The 27,787-nt window shown below is 35.9% G+C and overlaps 2 pseudogenes; both read left to right on the top strand.

The window, feature by feature from the left end:
* The first annotated feature begins 13,412 nt into the window (after positions 1–13,412).
* Positions 13,413–15,622, top strand: LOC108030714 (prominin-like protein; annotated as a pseudogene).
* Positions 15,623–17,557: 1,935 nt separating this feature from the next.
* Positions 17,558–27,787, top strand: part of LOC122817912 (prominin-like protein) — a 41,667-nt pseudogene continuing 31,437 nt past the window's right edge.

A 27,787-nucleotide genomic window follows, 5' to 3' on the forward strand; every position in this document is an offset into this window, starting at 1 on the left:
AATGTTCGTTTTTTATGCATGAAGTGACTTTTCTAGGTCATAAATGCATTGATAAAGGAATACTTCCAGATGACAAGAAATACGATGTCATTATGAACTACCCCGTTGCTCACGACGCGGACAGTGCTAGACGTTTCGTAGCATTCTGTAACTATTATAGACGTTTTATAAAAAATTTCGCCGACTATTCACTGCACATAACAAGATTATGTAAAAAGAATGTTCCTTTTAAATGGACGGATGAGTGTGAGAATGCATGTCAATACTTAAAAACAAAACTTATGGAACCTACCTTGCTACAATATCCAGATTTCACTAAAGAATTCTGTATAATAACAGATGCAAGTAAGCAAGCATGTGGAGCGGTTTTAACTCAAAACCATAATGGTCTCCAACTTCCCATTGCATATGCATCAAGAGCATTTACAAAAGGTGAAAGTAACAAATGTACTACTGAGCAGGAATTAGCTGCAATTCATTGGGCGATGTTACATTTCAACCCAATATATATATGGAAAACATTTCTTAATAAGAACAGACCATAGGCCTTTAATATACCTTTTCTCAATGACCAATCCCAGTTCTAAACCGACACGTATGAGGCTCGAACTAGAAGAATACGACTTTACAGTCGAATATTTAAAGGGAAAAGACAATTATGTAGCTGATGCGTTATTAAGAATAACCATTAAAGATCTACAAAACATTACTGGAAATATAAAGAAAGTCACTACAAGATATCAAAATAGACATAAATTCAGCGCGGAAAACAAACAAATAGAATTGCCTACGCAATTTATAGAGAAAGCTTCTAAGCCCAACGTATATGAAGTCATTAATAATGATGAAGTACGTAAAGTAGTGACCTTGCATGTAAATAACAAAATGTGTTTGTTTAAGCACGGAAAGAAAATTATAGCAAGATATGATGTTAGCGATTTCTATATTTGTATCATTGACTTTGAACATCTTTCAATTGATAATATAAAAATTATGGGCAATTATATATTGAAATCATTGAGAGTAGCGCTACTCAACCGGGTGATCCTTATAGAAAAACAAAACGAGAAAGAAGCAACACTGTCTAAATTACATGATGATCCAATACAAGGAGGTCATACTGGCATTACAAAAACCTTGGCCAAGGTCAAAAGACATTATTTTTGGAAAGGTATGACTCGAGATATTACTTAATACATACGAAAATGTGAGAAATGCACAGAAGCTAAAATAACTAAGCACAATAAGACTCTATTGATAATAAATGATACGCCTATAAATGCTTTCGACAGAGTGATGGTGGACACTATTGGTCCATTACCAAAATCAGAAAAAGGCAACTAAACTAACTAAATATTTAGTTGCCATACCAGTTCCAAATAAAAACGCGAACACTGTCGCAAAAGCAAGTTTTGAATCATTTATTCTGAAGTACGGTCCAATGAAGACGTTCATTACGGACATGGGTACCGAATATAAGAATTCAATTTTAAATGATCTGTGCAAATACTTAAAATTGAAAATATAACATCTACGACACACCACCACCAGACAGTAGAAACAAAAGAACGAAGTCATAGAACTTTCAATGAATACATACGCTCATATAGAACGATTGATAAAACTGATTGGGACGTATGGCATCAATAGTTCGCTTTTTGTTTTAACACGGACCCTTTAATGGCACATAATTATTGCTCGTACGAGCTAGTGTTTGGTAAAACAAATAATTTACCAAAACAATTTAATAGTATAGAAAATATAGAACCCATATATAACATAGATGAATATTCTAAGGGAAGTAAATATAGATTGGAAGTAGCATACAAAAGAGCTAGAGTAATGATAAAAGAAAATAAGAAAAATAATTAAATACAATATGACCAGAAAGTAAACAACATAGATATATCAGTAGGTGATCAAGTCCTTTTAAGAAATAAAAGAGGTCATAAGTTAGATTATCAATATACCGGTCCGTATAAGGTAACGGAATAGGAGAAAGAAATAACATTATAATAACGAATAATATGAACAAAAAACAAACAGTTCATAAGGATAGATTAAAAACGTTTATTTCATAATTGAAAGCAAAAACTGAGTGTTCGCATTACAACAATATATTCATGGTCAGGATCTGTCCATTTGTCCGTCCGTCCGTATAAACGCTGAGATCTCAGAAACTATAAGAGCTAGAACACTCAATCTTGGCATGCAGATGTCACGCCCACTCTAACGCCAACAAACGGATAAAACGCTCAAATCTATCTGCCGCCCACATAACATCTACTAAAATAACTGGTAGGCGGCGCCCCAAAAATATCGCTTTGCTGGTTATAAAAATAAGCCACGCCCACTCCATCGCCCACAAACGTTTTAAACGCTTAAATCTTTCTGCCGCCCACATAGCATCTACTGAAATAGCCGGTAAGTGGCGCCGTAAAATATAGCTTTGCTGCTCCATTTCCCCTTTGCTCCCTTTCTCTTTCTTGTTTTCTTCTCAAAACAAACGACAGATTACGAATCAATATATCATATCTTTGTGCTTTGAAGGTTCAAAATATACTTACAGGCAAAGAAATTAAATAAAAGAGAAATAGGCCGGAGAACTTCTGAATGGGCGCTTGAATTAGAAAAAATCGTCTACGATATTGAACACCATGATGGTACCAAAATGCAGCATCTCTATGCTTTCAGTAGAATTCAAATATATTTTTATGAAAAGAAAATACATTAGAACAAAACCTTTCAATTTGCCCAAAACAAAGAAATGGTCATTTTATGTGCCATTATTTTATGTGCCAGAAAACATGGAAAGAAATATTTTAACGCTATATCATGACAACATGGCACACAGCGGTTATGAAAAAGTATAAAATGCTATAATAACATTTCATTGGTTTCATAAATTATCTGATAAAATTAAACAACACATACATAACTGCTTAAAGTGTATAACATTTTCATATAAATGCGGGAAAAGGAAATGTTTTTTACACAGTATAAAAAAGGGTGACAAACCATTTGACATAGTACATATAAATCATTTCGGCCCCGTAAAAATAAAAAACGGACAAAATAAACATAATTACTAACGGTTAATGGATTTTCAAAATTTTTAAAACCTGATGGAACAAAATAAACTGATTCTAAAAGTGCAACAAAATGTTTATCAAATTTCTTTACTTCTTATAGTCTTCCTAACCGTTGAACCGCACTTACTTCAAAAGACTTTAAAGAATTTCTGAAAACCTATAATATGAAGCATGACCCCAAGCAAATGGGCAAGTGGTACGCATAAATAAATCTGACCAATGTTGGCCAATTTAACGAGTGCAGGAACAGAGAAAACTTTAGACAATATACTACCGGAAATACAGTTTGCTTTAAACAACAAGTCACATAAAAGTGCTGGAACAACAGCAAGCGGGTTACTTTTTGGTGTAAGCCAATGGAATCGAGAAAGAAATCTTATTGAGATAAGAAACAATGCAAGCCATACAATAATAAATATTCAAAAATACAATAAACAAATTAAAATTAAGGGTAGAATTATTAAAAAATGTAAAAGAAGCGACTACGTTGTTTTGAAAATTATGTTAGTGTACCAGGGGCATGCAAGAAGGTTATACCGAATTACAAAGGTGCGTACAAAGATATGCAGTATTAAATGTCGAAGGATTTCAATTATCACAACTATCACAAGGCGAATATGAAGTTATGGATAGAAATTGAAAAGAAAGATTTGTAAAAAGAGAGCTAAACGACAAATTTAGGCGATAAATATGAAAAGCAAGATTTGGACGATGAAATTAAACAATGATATCGAAAAGCAAGATTTAGGCGATGAAATTCAAAAGCAAAACTTAAACGATGATATTGAAAGGCAAGGAAAGGAAGCTGAAATGCAAATCCTTATAAAAAAAGAATACAATGAAACGAGGTCACACAATAGAGAGATTAAGTATTTTTTGTAAAACTATCTACAGTATATAAGATACTAAATTTAAGTAAGCGATCTGGCAACGCAGAACGTAAAAAATGTGTGGCAACCTTAAATCGCGAATGAAAAAAAACAATTTTTCGTCGGAACTGTGTCAAGAACACACGCATGTGAGGAACCACGAAATAAAATCATTTAAAACAGCAAATAAACTGTCTATACTACTTTAACATTAGTTTTCCATTTTGGACACTTATTTATAGTAGCTTCTGTCAATAAATGACTGGAATCAATTTTAAACAAGAAAAGAAGCTAACTTCGGCAAGCCGAAGTTTGTATACCCTTGCAGTTATAAGAAATAATCAACTTTAGTAACACCATGTGAAATTTTAAAGGATTGTTGCTAGCTTCAGTGATATTAAAAAAAATTATTTAAGTTTTGTTTTAGACCATTTTTTTTTAATTCTATATAGAAGAGTAATACGATATTTATTGAATTGATTTTGAAATTTTTTTTGTTTCTATGACAGCTATACTATAATTCAAAACTCAGAACTAATTTAAAAATGTTATATTCAAGCTTGAAGGTTATATGTCAAAAGGCACCAGAGCTATAATTTGTTTCATGTTATTTTCCCACCAATTTTCCGATCGTTTCTATGACAGCTATATGATATAGTCGTCCGATTTTATAAAATTTAATTCAAAATAACAATTAAAATAAAAATGTTATTTCCAGCGCAGGTTATATGTTAAAAACACCAAAAAATATAATTTTTTTTTTTATAAAATTTTTTTTGGCTAATTTTCCGATTGTTCCTATGGCAGCTATATGATAGAATCTTCTGATTTTGATAATATTTATTTTGAATTCAAAACCAATTTAAAAATGGTATTTTTAAGCTTGGAAGGCTATATGTTAAAAAACTTCGGTGTTTTTGTTTTTGTTTTTTTTTTTAATTTTTCCCTGACCCTCGGCAAGGAAATAAACTGTAAACTGAATATTAAAAAAAAAAATTTTAATTAATTGGAATTGTGTCGTCTTTAAATTTTTCATTTAAATAAGATTTTTATCTTCAAACATTTTTTTACCCGGTAGTAATAAAGTTTCTAGTAATGCATCCTTCATCCGAGCTTTTTGATGTTTACTTGTATGGGCTTCAATATATTTGGATATTTGGTTAATATCTATAATCAGCTTAATAAGTCCTGTTTGAATCTTTTCCAATTCCTTAATTAAAATATCTAACTGTTAAGTTATCATAAGGCAAATTTGAGTTCACTTCATCCATTCTTTTTTTAAGAATGTTTAAAATCGACTCTAGAGATGCCTTTTTTTTCAAAAGTGTTTTCCTAATTTTCATGTTTTCCTCTAAGTTCTAAGTTCCTCGAATGGAGCTCGCTTTAATTTCTTCTTTTCTTGTGTCATTAAATAATATTATCATCTTCTAAGTCTGTAATGCTAATGTTATGTAATGTATTGTTATTCAGAACAGTATTACATTGACCTTCAAATTCATTAGGTTTACCACACACCTCTGTCATTTTCCCATTAAAATTTGTCTTTTCTTTATAATTACGAAATACGGATCCAAGTTATAGTACACAAACACATCCCAAGATGACGCTATGACCTCGAGATTTCCAATACATAAGTAAATAAATAAATTGACGTAGTGTTTATCATTTTTTAGATTGACCACTTTTATTGCCCTTGTGCAATAAACTTGCATTAGATACTTGGCAAACTAACATTAGGAATAACATTATATATATTACTCCAAGTGTCTTAAACGACTAGGTGGTTCAATCTCTTCTGTTAAAGGGCAAAATTTCGTATTCGGTCTTAAAATTAAAATTAAAATTGAGCCATCTTGAAATTTTCTTTTTACAAGTCTGACTCAGCCGACTTTTCCATTATGACAATTTTCATCTATTAATAATACACTTTGTCCTTTGTTAATAATTTGCAATCCTATTTCTATTTATTTTATTACTCCATTGGTAAACAATTTTTTTTCGTAATTATTAATACGCTTGCTTACCATATTTAATTTACCGTAAGATATACGGGTTGATTTATTAAAATTTAAATTTTATTTCAATAATTTCAATAAAGCTATATTATAAAGTTGTCTGATTTTAAAAAAATTAAATTGAAAATTCAGAACTAATTTAAAAATGGCATACATTAAAAAATACCAAATTTGTAATTTTGAATTGTATGAAGCTAACAAAAATCTTTTAAAATTTAACATGGTGTTACTAACGTTGATTGATCTTATAACTAAAGGTATACAACTTTCGGCTTAACTTCCATTAAGTTCCATTCTTGTTATGAGTGATTCTCTTTTAAGGTAGTACTGACAATTATACTATCTGCATCAACTTCTATGTGCCATTATTTTTTCGACTTGGCCAACAATTGAGGACCGTTCCATCAAATTTCACCTTCTAGGAATTTTTCCGGTGTCTTGCTTCGTTGTCTTTTGATCGAACATGCCTCACCTTGATCATCCTAATTTTTGTTATTTTGTGTTAATTTCATTTTATTATTCGCATTTTTAATTGATGCAATTGCTATTGTTCCATATCCATATGCCTTCGTTTGAACTCCAATTGCTGTCCAAAATCTATCTATTAACACCAAGATTAATTACATTTTACATTTTCTTTAAGGCATTTACACATTTGGCATGTGAATCTGACAAGTTCTGACAATACCCGATTTCTCGGTTAGCCATAGCTTCTGGATAAATAATTTACCAATTATTGTCACTGGAGACAACAACCCTAAGTGGTCATTCACTTTTGGAAGAAAAACTAAATCTATTCGATTATTATTTTAGTACAGGGTCCACCTATAAAATAGCATTAAACTTTAATCGGTTTCCATTGAAGACACAGAGTTTTATTGGATTCATTCTCTTGAAACTCTAAAATTTTATTTTCTTCTTTGATTTCCAGTGCTTCAACTATTTCTGAAATCTATTTTCTAAGATTGAAGCCTACCTTTTCTAGTTCATTGGTTATATTTTCAATGTTTTCTTTTGCCACCTGTTAGGAATAAGCTCCTGTGATAAGGTCATCCATACAATAATAATTTTTAATTATTTCTTTAATGAAATTTCAGCAAGCACTCTTGTGGCTAAATGGGGAGCCGATGCTGTGTCGTAAGTAACTGTTGCTAGCTAATAGGTTATAATTTTTAGTTTGGAGAGTATCTCCAAATAATTTGCATTTATAATAATTTTTCTTGTCTAATTATTCCGTTTATGCAATTTTCATTTCTCTGTTTCTTTATTAAATACTTTGTCTTTATAAAGGAAATATTTTTCAAATATATTTTCTGTTAGGATATTATTATTTTCGTCAGGATAAGGAATAATTTCGAAAACAGGAGATTTGATTATCTCTGAAGGGATATGGGAAATAATCAACATTTCATTTGTGTCGAGTTGACCTTCTTTCCAAAAACCTCTATAAATCTCCTACTTTCATAATAGTAGCCACAAATATTCTTGTACCTTTTGATTTTGTACAACCGGATACAATCCATCCGAATTCAGTGTTCTTTCGTAGTAGTCCGTCTATTTTAACTACTTTATTCTGTACGATAAAGAAATATAAAACAACTTCTATAATAATATGTACCGTAGTTGGTTTACTAAAGTGAAAGTCCTCCAACGGATATCTCATCCACTTTGGTTTGTGAACGTCTTATGTTTTGATCGGTTAAGCCTTCATTATTTTTGGATCTTGTATCTATCCGTCTTTGCCTTGTTTATTAATATTAGAATTATAAGAAATTTTAGATTTTTATTAAATATAGTTTTTATTACGTCGTTTTCTATTTTATTAATAAAATATCTAACATATACAATTACTATATTCGCACTTTCATAATAGCTCTTTTTGACCGATTTTTAAAAAATCATATATTTAGAACGTATTCAAATAACACACTCGAAAAGGATATCTGCAGTTTCAAAATAAAATTCTTAATGTACTCATTATACTTGCATTTATAGGTTGGCTTAGTCAAAAATTAATAATAATAAAATCCTAGCAAACAATTTTTGTAACATTTTCCGTGATACTTTTCCTAAATTTTTATGGAAATAACACAAAAAATGTAAAAAATTCATGAAATTTAGCATGGTAAACATCCCAGATTCGTTCTGGTAGTACTTTCAGGTACTTTAGTTCCAAGTTTCCTTAATAAACCGCATATTTTCGGCAAACACACACAATGCACCACTAAACCAAGAAATCAGTATAATGAAAATAATTATTTATTATGCAAAAAAGTCACTGGATTAGATAATACCATCCCTTTTGCACTATGTCTACATAATTGAAATACTTAAAAATATAAATGTGATATTTTGAAAACTTTTTCAAAGACTACCATGGTAGTCTTCATGCATGTGAAAATATAGATTTCATTTTTAGGAATTAGTGTTGCTGGTTTAAAAAGCATATTTTGTTTCTAGTTGCGTTACGTATTAATTATTATTAAGTCTGTTCAAAACTCCAATAACATTTTTTTTTGCTTAAGTGCATACACAGATAAATATAATAAATAAAAGCAATACAAAATACAAACTCACATGTTGGAAATATTGCGTATATGTTAAGTATTGTGAAGAAAGAGGGTACAACTTCTCCGAACTTAAACAGCATCTTTGAACCTTATATTAAATTCATATTAAGGAAATTTTTTGTATTATTGAGCGTTTTTATACTTAAAGCGCAAGTGTTAGAACAGGCTACTTCACTAACCTCGTGATACTTTGTTCACGAGATAAATTTAATATATGTTCAGCTTCTTCTAATATAATGGTACTGAAAGAGGAATGATTGATTTATTGCACTTCGCTATTTTCATCGGACTCATTCCTCCTAACTAATAACAATTTGTTAAAAAGTGTCCAAAAATTTTACAAAGTAGACAGCTTCCTTTTTATCATTTAGTGATGAACTAAGAGAACTAACACGTTTTTCTAAAAATTCCATTACATCGTTTAGTAATTGAATTTCCTCAGTTTTTTTTTGTGTGTGTTTTATATAATTTAAGCGCTTTGTTGACTGAAATCCTAGAATTGTTTGGTTTTAGACATGAAGTTTGATGTTTAGTGTAAATTATTTTGAAGCGAAGGTGGGTGCACAATATGGTACTTTCTCGATCTCTGTGAACCAGAATTAGCATTCGTTGAAATTGATTTGAGTCGACTACACGTACTTTTCGTTTTCTGCCAACTTAAAGTTTGTAGCCATCAAAAATATTCGGTCTTATAGTTTATATTTGGCAACAATTGCAAGTAAATTTATTTGCATAAAAAGTAAATAACAAATACATGCAACGTTCTTATTGCTGTCGGCTTTTTGGTTTGTCGTGCTGACGATTAGCTGATGGTAAAGTGACCCTGCATTCGGTCGGGTATACTGTTTGTCCGTCCTTTAAAACTACTTTTAAATTTGATTCTTCGTGGCTTGATATTAAATTTAATATTTGCGTTGCTTTCATTGTAATAAATTATACAAATATTTTTCAAAACTATTTTAATATTTATATACAAAATAATTATTTTACTTTCGTTTATTTACATTGTTGGTGTATAATTTATTTTATTCTATATATAATTAATTAATAATATTTTGTTTCTTCGTGGCTTATACATAATAATAAGTTTAAAATATTTCCAGGTAAGCCAAAAACTTTTGAACTTCTTGCTGACCTTAAAAAAGCTTAAAAAAGCAGTAAAAAGCATCCCCCGATTAAATGAGCCGCTAGAAGCTGGCCAGTTTCGAAATCAAGAAGAGGGACTAAATTGTAAGCTAGAAAATTTAAATGCTGCACTTAATAAGGCAAATCAATTACAAAAAAAGATAGAAGATTTAGATGTTACCGATGAGTTTGGAAAGAGTTAGATGAGCTTTCAATAGTGACCAAGGTAAAAATATTGTCGTTTATCTCAGCCTGAAAGACAGCTCTTATGCTCCAACTCGAGCTGTATTTCCGAACTTGGTATTCCCGAAATTCAGAGAAAAATATCGGAATTCAAGAATTTCATTAGCCTTTTACAATCTCTTGTTCATCAAGATGACAACATTCTCGTTATTAAAAAATTCAATCACCTAATATCCTGTCTTTCTGGAAAAGCTTTAGGAACTATTTAGGCTCACCGAGAGCAATTTTGAAAACGCTCAGCCTGAATGAATGAATGTTTGATTTTTTTTGAAAAATATTTCAATATTATTTAGTCTTCTGAAAGCATCACAACAGTCAGCGCCGTCTCCAAGAAACCGTATCGATAGTGTGTCATCGATGTACGGTTCTTTATTATCGAAAGGAGACGACCCCAAGATTTCTAATGAAATCCTGTCTTGAACAGAATCGACACAGTAACCAAATAAAAATGAGGAGAACAGTTACATTCCGTTTCCGTTTTGGTTCCATTTTGAAAAAAGTGTATATCGCCGATATCAGCATTTATCCTCTGAAGAATCAACTAAACTCATTTTCTTGTTCTTCGACCAAGCGAACTGTGGTCCGTTAAGTCGTCTTTTTAGTTATGCAACGGTTCGATTTTGTAAAATCTGCTTATTTATGCATCAATTGTGTGCGAAAGGGTTACAATGTCTCTAAATGCAAAAACCGGTAAATATATTTTGGTCCGAGCACTTCTTGACTCTGCGTCCAAAACTAACTTCATGACAGAGGACCTTGCTCACCGCTTACAGATCCATAAAAAGAAGTTGGGTATCAACTTACTTCTTATTGGCGAGTCCAACTCTCAAGTTAAGAAAAAAAATACATACTTTGGTGAAGTCGCGCATAAATTCAGACCCCAAAGTACGTACGGTTAAAAGAGTCTGCCAAACTTTGTTTTACTAGAGCTGGGTAAGTTATTGGATACGACCTTTATGTCAGTGACATGTTGACTGTTGCTGCCTGCATAGAGGAGTTAAAGACTTTTATGTCTGAAGTTTCTCAGGTTCTTCAAACTGGAGGTATTGAATTGACAAAGTGGTTTTCAAATTCACCTGACGTCACCGCATATGAGAGAACACTTAAATCCATACCTATCTCGGACTCTGTCTACTTCGGCATTAGGATATCGTGATTGACTAAGTTTAAAATTGGCAATGCAATGAATCTCCGAGCGAAAAAGAGGATCATCGGTGACTTCGAAGCTGTTTGAGCCTCTCGGCTTATTAAGTCCTATTGTAATTAGAGGAAACGGCTCAATAAGTTAGATTGGGATGAGTTGATTCGGATGCATCGAACGTATGCTGTACACATCCCAGCCGATATTGTAAACATCGGAGCCCCAAACGAGCCCCAAAGTCCGATACGTAAACAAAAATATCCCCAGAGCAAGCCCTGAAGTCCGCTAGCATAAACAAAAAGATCCCCAAAGCGATTCCTAAAGACCGCCAATGAAAATTAATTGGCAATTTGCATCATCCTATTTTCTGATTCTCTTGAGTCATTTCCTTTAATCTAAAAAAATATTTTAAGCTGAGGTTTAATTATTGATCAATGAACTCGAGGCATGGAGTCCGAATTCGAATACCGAATCGAGCAGTAGAATAAATCGGGTTAACGTTTAAGAGCGTTGAATAAAATAAGTTTGACCTATTAAAAATTTATAAGTGGTTAGAAAAAAAAAGTGCCGTGCAATTTAATAAAATCTATTGCTATGAAGATTTACAAATAGAGAATAATAATCCAAATATTAAGTGCGACACATATTATGAAATCATCAAATCAGTAAGGGAATATAAAGGTGGAGAAGGTAAAGATGTAAGCTGGAGAGGATCATTTGAAATAGCCAGAGGAAGTGAATGATTTTATTCTGCCTTATCTATATTAAGAAACAGTATAACGGGAATAACAAACGATGCCTGAGGGTTATAATTAAAGCTATAATAAAACAATCAGCAAGGCCAAGCCCAAAATAAAAGGGTACCAATTGACTTCAATGTTACGTAACAGAAATTTTAACAGAGTCACGATATGTTAAAATATCGGTTGTTACAAAAGCTGTTTTGTGTCCCGGGCGCACAAAAGCTACTTTGCAAAAAAAAGAACATTTTAAAATTATTAAAAATAAGACGCCAAACTAAGTTTTTATCAAACAAGTTGTAATGACATCGAAAGAGAGCGGTTTGTCCTATATGTTTGTGGTCGTCACACTTTGGATTTGTTTGTGTTGTCTATGTAATTGAGTGTTTTTAATAGCCGCTTTAGTGTACAAATTATCAACAAAATCTGACATTTAAGTAGAGATATAAAATGATTTTTACCTAATTCTACCTTAATATTGTTGTCGGTAGTTCCATTTGTGTTCATATGAATACAAACCTAAAGTGATCTTTTGCGCAAAGAGCAAGCGATATTAGAAGCTTATGAAAATGTTATGAAAAAAACAAATTAAACCTTTTTTTTGATGTCTTGCAAAATAAATTTGAATCATTAAAAAAAAAGTACTCAATTTGGCTTCCATCCCACACTTAAAAAAACTTTGCTACAAAGTTATGGGTTCTATGGAATCATAGGTCATTCAAACCGGGATTTGCAGGTCCTCAGAACTGTGATATCGGTGGCAGTACATTAGCCACAACAGTAACTCCTTTACAAATGATTGATTCTAGAGGAAATTTTGTGTTTGCAGTCTTCCAAATTTGTTTAAGAAATGGCAAAATACTTTACAATTATAGATGGAAAAGTAATAAACACACTGACAGTCACCAGATCATGCCAATCCTGTCTCAAATGTGGGGCGCCTCCATTAAATTGAATGTCGGCAATACCCGAGCATTTAATGCACCAGAGATTTTCGTGGAGAAAAAAGTCATTGACCTCAGCGTCGAGTGCATTGGCTATCAGCTTGAGGGAGCAAAATAAAAATGGATATATATAAGCATCAAAATAATATTGTAAAGCGCCACCTTCCGGCTGTTTCGGTAAATGCTATGTGGGCTGCACACAGTTCTATGCGTTTAAACCGTTCGGGGGCGTTAGAGTGGGCGTGGCAAATATGTTTTCGGTCAATTGAAAGGTTTTAATTGGACAAATACATTTAAGCAAAAACAAGAAAATAAGTTTACTTCGGCAAGCCGAAGTTGGCATACCCTTGCAGTTATAAGAAATAATCAACGTTAGTAACTCCATGTGACATTTTTAAGAATTGTTACTGGCTTCAGCGATATTAAAAAAATAATTCATTATTTCTCCGACCGTTTTTTTTTTTTATAGAAATAAGACTTTTAGGAAAGTTTCAGACCTATTGCTTTGAAATACAAAATCTGGACCTGGAACTAAGCGCGATCGCTGGATCCCGCGGCTAATTGGATTGGTACAACGCACATTTTGGACACTATCTTCCGCCCGAACCCGAGTCCCAAAGCCAGCTTAATTGGCTTAGGCGGCGGTTGTCGATGTTGGCCTCTGTCGTGTGAAATGGGTGTGGCCTCTACACCGAAGGGATCAAGATCACGTTAGTCATATTGAAGAAGCTTCTCCCAAACCCCGAGGTCCTTCGAAAAGCAGCCGGCGATAAGTAAAGTGGCGGCCACAGTGGAGCTTCTGGCCGCTGTCAAGCCGAATTCGATGCGCTCCCGGAAGCGCAGGCAGCGCCGGAGACGACAGATAGCCCACCTGGCCATATGCGGACTGAGTGTGGCTCATTATTATCATACCGTTTATTGCCGTTTGCTATTGCTGCTTCTGTTGCTGCAGAAGATGTCGACAGGGCTGTCCTCCTTGTACCAGTAAGCAGGATGCCCAGCGGTGCTTCTGCTGCGGCATCTGTCTGCTGATCCTCATCATTGGACTGATCATTGGCATCATTATCGCATTCGGGACCAACAAAATGATTGTCAGCGGGTTCTCCGAGACCTCTGAGGCAATGAAGCGCGGCAGCGAAGTCACCTGCACCTATCTGAAGGATGTGGCTGACCACGTTTACCATCTGATGATGTACAACTACGAGGATGTGCTAGATAAACTAACCCATGCCCATAGGCACATATTTTTGGATCTCTCCGACACATCGGAGAGTAATTCACTGGCCGAGATGGAGAGGGTGTTGGAGAAAATGCCGGAGGCTCTGGAGCTGATGAGACAAGTGGAGAAGATGGAGAAGGACCTGCGGTTCTACGGCTCACATGTAAGATATGGTGTACGTGGCATCAAGCGAGATATCCACTTTGCCGTAGCCAATCTCTGTCAACTCCAGTTGTGTCAGAAGTACCTAATCAGCAGCAATATCGAGCACATTGACACCTCTCAGTGTCTGCACTTCGACGGGCTGCCAAACACTACGGCCTTTAATGCTGGAATGGAGGATATAATAGAACGGAAAGTTTATGTTACCACAACGACTTGAGCGTCTGAAGAAAGTTAACGACAAGGTGAAGGCGCAGATGTCCTTCGTGGTGCCGTGATACGGGACTTGAGCAAGGGCAGGGCCGTCTTCCGCGAACATGCTACAAATGTGCGCAAAATTGTAGAGGGAGTCCTGCGTGACATCCACATAAACACGCTGTACTCGACCAAGTCGTTTGAGGATGTCTATTCTTATAGTACTTTTTATACTGATCTTTGCTCTGTTCTGTGGCTGCTTTGGGCGACGACGCACTGGATACGGCAATGAGTGCTGCAGCAAGTCCACTGGCACCGCTCTTGTTGGACTGTTCTACTTTATGCTGGGCATGGTGACCTACCAGGGTGCCTATGCTCCGCTGAGGGATCAGGAGAACAACACCCTCTTCCGACAACTGGACGCAAAGATTGATCTGCATCACTTCTTGCCAAAGGGCGAGGCCTCCAAGGACATGTCGGAGCCGCTGAAAATGTCAAGTGCCATCAAGGCCTGCCATACCAACCAGACCATATTTGAGATGTTGCCCCAAAACAAAATTCGAGTATACGACATCAACGACATGGCTCGCATCAAGGTTATGACCCACTCAGCCGACGATCCTGTCAAGGTCTTCGATGAGGATCTGTCCACTGTGATACTGCTGACGAACGAGGAGCGCGAGGACTTGAACCAAGCCCGTGAAAATACTCTTTTCCAGTACCACAGTTCCTTGTACATGCCCAGTCTGTGCACTCAGTTCACGCCCATGAACCTGAATGCCCTGTCCGAGCAGCTGTACAAGCTGTCCAACGATCTTGAGTACCCGGCATACGGCTGGGCCAAGGTGCCCTTTTGGAACGAGGGCATTAACACCAAGGCCTTCTATCACAACTTTGTGCCAAAGCTCAGAATAAGGGCCAATCTGAAGAAGTTCGACGAGCTGATCTCGTACGAGAACCACGACTTTACCAACACCATAAAGATTCTGACTGCCACGGCAATCAGCTCCGAAGAGTTCATCCAGAAACGCGGAAAGGAGTACATTAATAGCATTGGGGGAAACTTGACGAAGACCATCGACCAGATGATAGAGGACTACATCGATATGATTATAAAGGAGGCCAACGAAAGTGTGGGACACTGTGCGCCCCTATCGTATATACACTATCGTGGAGTCGACTTGATCTGTCACCGCATATTTTCAACCCCTAACGCCCTATGCCTCCGTTTTCCCCCGTTTTTTCGGAAACCGAACTCAAATATTTGGTTTCGTTTTGAGCGTATAGTGCGTCGTAGAATAATATGACAAAAACAAAAGTTTCGGAATTGAAAAACATGAACACGCCGTTCTTGAAGTACCCGATAATCAAAAAATAAACAACAAAAAGTTCATATACAGATCAGAAAAACGATATTAATGAAATATTGAATATTGTCAATGAAGAGCACTAAAAAATTAATATGCAGACTCTTTTTAGAACAGATAAACTCGGTGAAATAAACTCAGTAAATGAAAAAACCATTTACAGTAAACAATGCCCTTACGCTTCAGATTTTGTAAATTCTGAAATAAGTCGAATGCTGAAAGAAGAAATTATAAGGCCAAGCTGAAGTTCTGAATTATATACTAGTAGTACCAAAAAAGGCTTTAAGTGAAGTTGAAACTCCAAAGTTCAGACTCGTTATTGATTATAGAAAACTTAATGAAAATACTATACCTGATAGGTATCCAAGGCTGGATTCCATCTTATTTTTATGAATGAACCAGTCATTCAGCAAACCACATTATCAATAAACAATGGAAAATACGAACTCCTAAGCGATGGATGATATTTTAAGAGAACAAGTGGGTTATGGATGACATTATTATTTTTTCAAAAACAATTGAACAACGCTACAAAGTTTGAATTGTCATAAAAAATTTTGCTGAACGCAAACATGAAAATTTCGATTGAAAATTCAAAGTTCTTAAAATAGGCAACTAAATATCTCGGGTTTTCCACAATGTAATCCAAACCGCTCCCGAAAAAATGTCTACAATTGTAAAATATTCATTTCCTACAAAATGATTTTTACCTAATTCTACCTTAATATTGTTGTCGGTAGTTCCATTTGTGTTCATATGAATACAAACCTAAAGTGATATTTTGCGCAAAGAGCAAGCGATATTAGAAGCTTATGAAAATTTTATGAAAAAAACAAATTAAACCTTTTTTTTGATGTCTTGTAAAATAAATTTGAATCATTAAAAAAAAAGTACTCAAGTTGGCTTCCATCCCACACTTAAAAAAACTTTGCTACAAAGTTATGGGTTCTATGGAATCATAGGTCATTCAAACCGGGATTTGCAGGTCCTCAGAACTGTGATATCGGTGGCAGTACATTAGCCACAACAGTAATTCCTTTACAAATGATTGATTCTAGAGGAAATTTTGTGTTTGCAGTCTTCCAAATTTGTTTAAGAAAATGGCAAAATGGGTTATACTTTACAATTATAGATGGAAAAGTAATAAACACACTGACAGTCACCAGATCATGCCAATCCTGTCTCAAATGTGGGGCGCCTCCATTAAATTGAATGTCGGCAATACCCGAGCATTTAATGCACCAGAGATTTTCGTGGAGAAAAAAGTCATTGACCTCAGCGTCGAGTGCATTGGCTATCAGCTTGAGGGAGCAAAATAAAAATGGATATATATAAGCATCAAAATAATATTGTAAAGCGCCACCTTCCGGCTGTTTCGGTAAATGCTATGTGGGCTGCACACAGTTCTATGCGTTTAAACCGTTCGGGGGCGTTAGAGTGGGCGTGGCAAATATGTTTTCGGTCAATTGAAAGGTTTTAATTGGACAAATACATTTAAGCAAAAACAAGAAAATAAGTTTACTTCGGCAAGCCGAAGTTGGCATACCCTTGCAGTTATAAGAAATAATCAACGTTAGTAACTCCATGTGACATTTTTAAGAATTGTTACTGGCTTCAGCGATATTAAAAAAATAATTCATTATTTCTCCGACCGTTTTTTTTTTTTTATAGAAATAAGACTTTTAGGAAAGTTTCAGACCTATTGCTTTGAAATACAAAATCTGGACCTGGAACTGAGCGCGATCGCTGGATCCCGCGGCTAATTGGATTGGTACAACGCACATTTTGGACACCATCTTCCGCCCGAACCCGAGTCCCAAAGCCAGCTTAATTGGCTTAGGCGGCGGTTGTCGATGTTGGCCTCTGTCGTGTGAAATGGGTGTGGCCTCTACACCGAAGGGATCAAGATCACGTTAGTCATATTGAAGAAGCTTCTCCCAAACCCCGAGGTCCTTCGAAAAGCAGCCGGCGATAAGTAAAGTGGCGGCCACAGTGGAGCTTCTGGCCGCTGTCAAGCCGAATTCGATGCGCTCCCGGAAGCGCAGGCAGCGCCGGAGACGACAGATAGCCCACCTGGCCATATGCGGACTGAGTGTGGCTCATTATTATCATACCGTTTATTGCCGTTTGCTATTGCTGCTTCTGTTGCTGCAGAAGATGTCGACAGGGCTGTCCTCCTTGTACCAGTAAGCAGGATGCCCAGCGGTGCTTCTGCTGCGGCATCTGTCTGCTGATCCTCATCATTGGACTGATCATTGGCATCATTATCGCATTCGGGACCAACAAAATGATTGTCAGCGGGTTCTCCGAGACCTCTGAGGCAATGAAGCGCGGCAGCGAAGTCACCTGCACCTATCTGAAGGATGTGGCTGACCACGTTTACCATCTGATGATGTACAACTACGAGGATGTGCTAGATAAACTAACCCATGCCCATAGGCACATATTTTTGGATCTCTCCGACACATCGGAGAGTAATTCACTGGCCGAGATGGAGAGGGTGTTGGAGAAAATGCCGGAGGCTCTGGAGCTGATGAGACAAGTGGACAAGATGGAGAAGGACCTGCGGTTCTACGGCTCACATGTAAGAGATGGTGTACGTGGCATCAAGCGAGATATCCACTTTGCCGTAGCCAATCTCTGTCAACTCCAGATGTGTCAGAAGTACCTAATCAGCAGCAATATCGAGCACATTGACACCTCTCAGTGTCTGCACTTCGACGGGCTGCCAAACACTACGGCCTTTACTGCTGGAATGGAGGATATAATAGAACGGAAAGTTTATGTTACCACAACGACTTGAGCGTCTGAAGAAAGTTAACGACAAGGTGAAGGCGCAGATGTCCTTCGTGGTGCCGTGATACGGGACTTGAGCAAGGGCAGGGCCGTCTTCCGCGAACATGCTACAAATGTGCGCAAAATTGTAGAGGGAGTCCTGCGTGACATCCACATAAACACGCTGTACTCGACCAAGTCGTTTGAGGATGTCTATTCTTATAGTACTTTTTATACTGATCTTTGCTCTGTTCTGTGGCTGCTTTGGGCGACGACGCACTGGATACGGCAATGAGTGCTGCAGCAAGTCCACTGGCACCGCTCTTGTTGGACTGTTCTACTTTATGCTGGGCATGGTGACCTACCAGGGTGCCTATGCTCCGCTGAGGGATCAGGAGAACAACACCCTCTTCCGACAACTGGACGCAAAGATTGATCTGCATCACTTCTTGCCAAAGGGCGAGGCCTCCAAGGACATGTCGGAGCCGCTGAAAATGTCAAGTGCCATCAAGGCCTGCCATACCAACCAGACCATATTTGAGATGTTGCCCCAAAACAAAATTCGAGTATACGACATCAACGACATGGCTCGCATCAAGGTTATGACCCACTCAGCCGACGATCCTGTCAAGGTCTTCGATGAGGATCTGTCCACTGTGATACTGCTGACGAACGAGGAGCGCGAGGACTTGAACCAAGCCCGTGAAAATACTCTTTTCCAGTACCACAGTTCCTTGTACATGCCCAGTCTGTGCACTCAGTTCACGCCCATGAACCTGAATGCCCTGTCCGAGCAGCTGTACAAGCTGTCCAACGATCTTGAGTACCCGGCATACGGCTGGGCCAAGGTGCCCTTTTGGAACGAGGGCATTAACACCAAGGCCTTCTATCACAACTTTGTGCCAAAGCTCAGAATAAGGGCCAATCTGAAGAAGTTCGACGAGCTGATCTCGTACGAGAACCACGACTTTACCAACACCATAAAGATTCTGACTGCCACGGCAATCAGCTCCGAAGAGTTCATCCAGAAACGCGGAAAGGAGTACATTAATAGCATTGGGGGAAACTTGACGAAGACCATCGACCAGATGATAGAGGACTACATCGATATGATTATAAAGGAGGCCAACGAAAGTGTGGGACACTGTGCGCCCCTATCGTATATACACTATCGTGGAGTCGACTTGATCTGTCACCGCATATTTTCAACCCCTAACGCCCTATGCCTCCGTTTTCCCCCGTTTTTTCGGAAACCGAACTCAAATATTTGGTTTCGTTTTGAGCGTATAGTGCGTCGTAGAATAATATGACAAAAACAAAAGTTTCGGAATTGAAAGACATGAACACGCCGTTCTTGAAGTACCCGATAATCAAAAAATAAACAACAAAAAGTTCATATACAGATCAGAAAAACGATATTAATGAAATATTGAATATTGTCAATGAAGAGCACTCAAAAATTAATATGCAGACTCTTTTTAGAACAGATAAACTCGGTGAAATAAACTCAGTAAATGAAAAAACCATTTACAGTAAACAATGCCCTTACGCTTCAGATTTTGTAAATTCTGAAATAAGTCGAATGCTGAAAGAAGAAATTATAAGGCCAAGCTGAAGTTCTGAATTATATACTAGTAGTACCAAAAAAGGCTTTAAGTGAAGTTGGAACTCCAAAGTTCAGACTCGTTATTGATTATAGAAAACTTAATGAAAATACTATACCTGATAGGTATCCAAGGCTGGATTCCATCTTATTTTTATGAATGAACCAGTCATTCAGCAAACCACATTATCAATAAACAATGGAAAATACGAACTCCTAAGCGATGGATGATATTTTAAGAGAACAAGTGGGTTATGGATGACATTATTATTTTTTCAAAAACAATTGAACAACGCTACAAAGTTTGAATTGTCATAAAAAATTTTGCTGAACGCAAACATGAAAATTTCGATTGAAAATTCAAAGTTCTTAAAATAGGCAACTAAATATCTCGGGTTTTCCACAATGTAATCCAAACCGCTCCCGAAAAAATGTCTACAATTGTAAAATATTCATTTCCTACAAATTTTCGAGAGCTTAGAAGCTTCCTAAGACTTACAGGATATTTCAAAATTGCCCGAAAATAGCTACCCTTAACAAAATATTGAAAAAGGCCGAAATGACAGTTTCTAAGAAAAGCATTACACAAAACACAGTTTAATGATTCAGCTGTAAGAGCTTTAAACGAGCTTAACAAAAATGTAGTTGCATAAGTTAGACTAGTACAACCACACTACAAAACAAATGTACCCTAATAACTGACGCGTCTCACTTTGCTATTTGTGCTGTTCTTTTTAGGAAAAAATACCAATTACGTTCATTTCAAAAACTTTAACCAAAACCGAACCACTATACGCAACAAATGAAAAAGAACTTCTAGCCATATTATGGTCTTTCAAAAATCCTCCAAATTATTTTTATGGGGTTAACAACATCGAGATCTATACGGATTACCAACCTCTTTTATCAGTGTCCAGCTAGTGACGTACGCTCCAGGAGGGTACTACAATATACGAGTATACATAAAAAAATGAAAACCTACAGTAATCGTATGATATTTACGAGTGATACATCAATCAAAAGGTATTGCAAAAACAAAAAGAAAACAAAAAAGATTGTATACCAAGACTTTAAGAAAATCAATTAGATTTAGAGAAAAAGTGGTGATAAAGAAAACTGAAAATTTGTAAATTTTGATCTGTTGCGGTCCATGGGAATACATACACCCCGCTATTAACCTAGTTGTATTTTAATTTCAAATACGCGTCAAATGACACCTCACTGTTTAAAAGTAATAGGCAGAATAAGTTTTTGGACTTGGGGACTTCTCATAATGAAAAAATAGTTGTATTTGAAACGGATATAATGATGAAAATTTTAGTTAAGGTTAAAGAGCTCAATATAAGAAATATATGTTCTACCACTTTTGGAAAAACTATCTAGTTTCGCTAGAAATCAGCTATAAATAGATACATTTTGTGCACCTTTCACTTGTTAACTACTAAAGCTACAGACTTGTGATATATTTCAAATGATTTGTTTATATATCAGCGGCTACAAAGATTTCAAATTAATTTTTAAGCTGTATAGTTCTTGAGATTCGTCAACTCTTACCGTTCGGCACAATGCCGTAAAAAGTACCGTTTAAAAGATATTAAGTAAAATATATGGACACAATTTCAGACCATTGCATGAGCATTGAACTTTTTTTGTGCGAACCCCAACTCTATTTGACGGTCCTGGAAATTTTACACGATGTTTAACATGTTAATATAAGAAACTTGAGTTCGACCACTTTTGGAAAAACTATCTTATTTAACAGGAAAACAGCTTTAAATATCTAAAATTCATTCACCCTTAACTTGCGAAATACCAAAGCTTTAGGTTTATGGTATGTCGTTAGAAAGGTATTTTGAATTACTATTTTGTTCTTTCAAACATGATTTGTTAACACCGTTTAAAAATTATGGGCAAGAGCCGATTGTTCCGATTTTTTTAAACTGTTTTTTTTTTTATTTCTCAACAGCGGCAATAACGATTTCGGGTTAAGCTTTAAAGTATATACCCATTGACATTCCTTGACTTTTTACATGCAACAAATTGTTGTATAAAGCCACGTTTAAAATTTGTATTTAACAAAATTGGCCACATGTTTTAGTTCAGAACCTATAACACTGCCTGAGAGTAATCCTTTCATTTAAGGGTCTTAGAATCATTCATATTGTTATAAACAGTCTCACATAAAAAACTTGAATTTTATAATTTTTTCAAAATAGCTGAATTACATGATTGATTTTAAATACAAAAACTTCTGATGTCAATCAAAAATACCTTTAAGCGAGGTAAAAATCTGGTGACGATCGCACCACAGCGTACAAAAGTTCTAATATCAACTTTTGTGACGAAAAATGTATTATACATTATACTTAAATAAATAAATTTTCTTAATTTTTTACATTCGGCATACTTTATCAAAATCGTACAACTAAACCCAAGCAATTAAAAAGCAGCGTGCCAAATGTAAAAGAATTAAGAAATGAAGTAGATTCTATTATGCATTTTTCGTCACAAAAGTTGATTTCTAAACTTTTGTATGCTGTGGTGCCTAGATAACTTTCATAAAAAACCACCTGAAGAAAATTGTATAATTAAGTTTGTACACACTAAGACATTTGTCCAGGAAGACGAAAACGCTAAAGACAGATCTCTCATAATCTCAGAAACGTATTGTAGAGCTCATAGAGGGCTGATAAAAATTTAAAAAAAAATAACTAGACTTTATTATTGTCCCAATTTATACAAAAAGCTTAAAGAGTTTATGAAAATTTGCATTATCTGCAATCAAAAGACACCCGGTAAAAATTCCTATCGGTCAAGCCCCTCTTCCAGAAGGAGAAGGTGAAAGTTTGCATCATGACATATACTATACCCAGAATCTTATATTCATTTCTTGTATAGACGAACCATGTTTTTCTTTGTCAGAAAATTAAACGGAATATCCCTATTCCTTGCAGATCCTCGACATAGTACGTTCAAAGGACAAATGAAAAGGACACACTCTACTTTAACAGATACGGCTCGCTGCATTAAATAATATATATAATATAATTACAGCAGCACAAATATATAATTTAACAATTCAATCAATACCCAACCAACGACCTTTTTATAAAATCAATTAAGAAGAAACTCCTAAATTATTGAAACAGGCTCAAAAAAAATGTTTTATATATTTTTTTTATTTAAAATAAAAATGAAGTCTCCTAGGGTAATTTACCAAAACAAACATGGGGAGAGAAATAAGCTTAATTTTAGAAATAAAAAACAAGTAGTTACGGCAAATAAACCTATAAACAATAACAGACCTATTAGATATATCTGAATTTAAAATCGCGTTGCATCAAGATCTTATTATAGTTTGCATAAAATACCCTTTTATTACCGATTTTTGTGACGTTTTTAATTCAAATTCCATTTCTCATAATGATGGAAAATTATTTATTGATAATCATGTCGCAAAATATAGAAATAAGTATTACTTAATGTCTAATTTTAAGACAGAAATATTAAATAATTATTGCACACTTAACCTTGAAAGTTCTTGTTTTACCAGAAAACTAAAAGGAGAAAAATCTGTTTTACCAAATTAATAGAAAAAAAATATAAAAGGAGATGAATCTTGTATTAAATGGAGCCATTTTTATGAATGGACAAAATACAGTTAATGACATTTATTTAAATTCGTAATTTTTAACACCTTTTAATGGCACCTCTAAAATTAATAATATATCCTACACCAATGTAGGCAATAAGGTTTTGGGAAGACATCACCGCTCGAAAATATACAGATTATGTATTATCCGAATACATTATATCAAATGATTCAGAACTCTCATTCGTTAATGTTAATATACTAAATCCTTTTACTCAAATCAAACAAACTCAAATACCAGTTAGATTAATATTATTGAAAACAAACAATTATATATTTAATTAGTATGGTTATAGTGAAATACAGAAAATTTTTAATATTCAAAACATGTCAATTTCATATAGAAATTTAATCAGAATGCAATATTTCCGATAATGAAATAAACAATATTTCCGACAATGAAAATACCCTGGAAGAAAATATCATTGTCGAATTAACCAATCAATAACATTTAATATACCCAATAGTTCCAATGAAACAGGGAGATTCAATTCTGTCAACTAAGCCTCCAAATTATTTCCACATAGATTAGATGACTCAGATGACTCAGTAAGCATCGAACGTATGCTGTACACATCCCAACCGATGTTGTAAACATCGGAGCCCCAAGCGAGCCCCAAAGTCCGTTAACGTAAACCAAAAGATCCCAGAGCGAGCCCCGAAGTCCCCTAGCGTAAACAAAAAGATTCCCAAAGCGATTCGTAAAGTCCGCTAATGTAAACACCAAATTCCGGCCAAATTTAGATTTAAATTTTAATTGGCAAATTGCATTATCCTATTTTCCGACTCTCTTGAGTCGTTTTTGGGATAAATCTCGTAAGCCGAGGTTTGATTATTGATCATTGAACTCGAGGTAGAAAGTCCGTTTTCAGATACATAATCGAGCAGTATAATAAATCGAGGTAAGGTTAAAGAGCAGTGCAAAAATAAGTTCAACCTATTGAAAACTTGTTATAGTGAATATATAAACAAAAACACATTTTTTTTATAAAATTCACAAGTGAAAAAATTTTTTTGCATACCGATCCGATGTCATCGGTTCAATTACATCCCTTACCGACTCATCCTTAAAAGCTTATGGAGCTTGCGTCTAAATTCGTAGCAAGACTGCAGAAGGTTAAAAAATATCATTGTCGACTTCAAAATCAAAAGTACCGGCGCTCAAGACTAAGGCGCTCCCTAAACTTTAGTTATTCGAATAGAGTTGCGAAGATTCAAGATTGGTCAGGTGAAGGTCCATGTTGGCATGTCCCAACGAAACAAAATTCAGCAAATATCGTATCGAGAGTTTGTCAGTATAGTAGTAAGTATAATGGCTAAATGAAAATTGTAAATTAAATTAGAAACTTGTTTTAAAAATATTTAAAATAAGAAAATTAAACTACAGTCGCTGATCAAGAGGCTTGACGGTGCCGATCCGTTGACGATGATGAAATCAATCCAGGTGTGGCAATGATGAAAGATTCCTTTTACGCAGTGCGGTGTGAGAATCTGAACTGGCGATTCTGGCCTGTCGCTGAAGAGTATTATGGTTCCTCCTCCTTGCTGTGCGCAGAGGAAGGACTGTAAAACTTCAGACAATTCCGAGAATTGGCACGCGGGTCTGGTCAATGCTGTTTCCGGAAATTACGAATAGATTCTGTCACTATTTCTTCCGAATATTTTGAGTGATAGTAGCTCGTACTAGTCAACAGAATCCTTAGAATTTCACACGCGGATATATAGATTTGTTTGGGTTTGAAAACTTTAACACTTTAAGGAGTGAACAAAACGATCTCGGGAGAAGCTTGTAAAAAGAGGAGGAGATCATGGCGTCTATAGTTGAAGCAGGATGCACAAAATCCCCAACATCAACCATAATGGTTGGTACTCGGGCGCGAGGATCGGATACTTGCTAATCTGAAAGGTTGCTTCTGAGCCATTTATGATAATAACCATGGGTAATGTTCTTACTAGGAATGCCAACTTAGCCGAATATACTGACTCCCACAACCACAGTTTTGATTTTAGTCTTTGTGACTAACAATAAAACTGAAAATGCTTTAAGAAGCTCTTTGCAGTTCATGTCTTCCAGAACATATAATGATGAGTTTCCCCTTAACTCGCCCTTTTGTTCCGAGTGGGGCTAGCTTTGCGTTGGAATGGTTGGCACCGTTGCTCATCATTTTTTATCACCGTTTGACCTACTCCGTAGGATTTAGGCTTCGTACGTAGGTTATATGTGCTTGTCATAATCTTTGCTCAGATGTTTATGGATGCTTGCACGAATTTTCTGACACTCGTCAGTCCTTGAAAGTTTGACATCACCTTCGGCGAGTTAACCCAACTTGAGCAACTATTTATAGTCATACACCGATAGACTGCTGGAATGAGTTATGAAGTGAGCAATTGATGCTGCTGAGCAAATCATCCCATTCGCGCTGGTCCGTTCGGATGTAAGCTCTCAAAGCCGCGTCGAATGAGCGGTTGACCCTTTCCGCTGCGTTCGACTGCGGAGCATATGCACCTGTAAACATGTGGCGCATATGCCATATTTCGAAAGGAATTCGGAGAATTGACCGCTTTTAAACTGAGCATGGAAAGATTTCGTCACTCAGCACATTGACTAACACTTTCACTGGCTTTAGAAAAGTGAATTTTGAAGAGTGATCCAGGATAATCAGTATGCGTACGTTTCCAGACTTTTAACGTGAAAATGGGACAATAAAATCCAGATGAGTGCTCATAGGTGGTTTCAAGGAACGCGTAGGATGCTTTGTAGGCACGTTTCGCAGTTGCGTATGAAGTCCAGCACGCTGATTAGCATGTTTGGCCAATAAAAGGGGCGGCGGATGCGCTCTAGGAATTTGATCATTCCACAATGAGCAGATGATGGTTGATCATAGGTGGTACTGATTGCGCCTTGCCGTAACTACTCGGGTACAAACAATTTACAGCAATCGTCCGGTGAAGTGTCAATTGAATCCGGAAATTTGCACGGTGATAAATGAAGTTATCGAATACTTGGAAATCAGGTAGCTCTGAGGAAGATTACTTGTTGCGGAGTGTAGAATAATCTTCCGATTAGAAAGCAGATCGATTTCAGGGTGTGCTTCAACGGAATAAAGCATATGCCACGAAATTTTCACATCTATTACGATGTTCGATTTTAAAAGAGTAACCATGAAGTTTGATAGCCCACCTGTCTACCGCTTACATCAGATTGTTCATAAGCCAACGCAAACTCGAGTGGTTAGTGACTACTTTGAAAGAACGTCCATTAATATACATCCTACACTTTTGGTTGCCAAGACTACATGCATTCAAGTTCTGTAATTGTGTAGTTATGTTGGGCTTTGTTAAGTTTTTTGGACATGAACGCTTTTGTTCGTTCGCAACAAGATTTGTCTTATTGGGCTAGAGGCATCGCACTGCACCATTGAAAGCCTTTTCCACGTCGCATGTCTGTTAAGTGAAATATGAGTGAGGAAAAGTTTTAAATAAAGCGCTGGTACCAACCAGTCAAACCAAGAAAGCTTCTCAGTTGTTTCTGAGTTTTGGGTATCTGGAATTCACTGACAGCACTAATCTTGTTTGAACTCACTTGGAGTGTTCCTTCTCCAATCAAATAACCCAAGTAATCTACCCGTTTCAGACAAGACTGACTATTCTGGACGTTAATTGTGTGTCCTGCTTTGCTCAGCTTAGTGGCTACCTTAGAAAGATGTGGAAGATGATCTTGCGACTTCAGCTGATACGGCATTGACATTGGTCAAACCAATTGTCATTCTTTTGAATTGGTACAGCGGACGGTTTGGTATCGTGAACGCTGTCTTTGCACGGTACTCTTGTGATCCTAAACGGTATCTGCATTAAGTTTTCTCGCATCGAGACAAAAACGTACTTTGCCTTGCAAGGTAACCGGAAAAAACCAAGGCGATTTTGGTGCCTCTTCTATGAGGTCCATTTCAATCATGCGATCGATTTCAATACACAAAAGCTTTTCCTTAGCTGGCGATAAAAGATGAAGCCTTTGTTTGATTGGTTTCGCTATAGATGTGTCAATGTTATGTTCTATCAATCTGGCCAAATCAGG

This window comes from Drosophila biarmipes, unplaced genomic scaffold, assembly GCF_025231255.1.
Source record: "Drosophila biarmipes strain raj3 unplaced genomic scaffold, RU_DBia_V1.1 ptg000015l, whole genome shotgun sequence".
Classification (NCBI taxonomy): Eukaryota; Metazoa; Arthropoda; class Insecta; order Diptera; family Drosophilidae; genus Drosophila; species Drosophila biarmipes.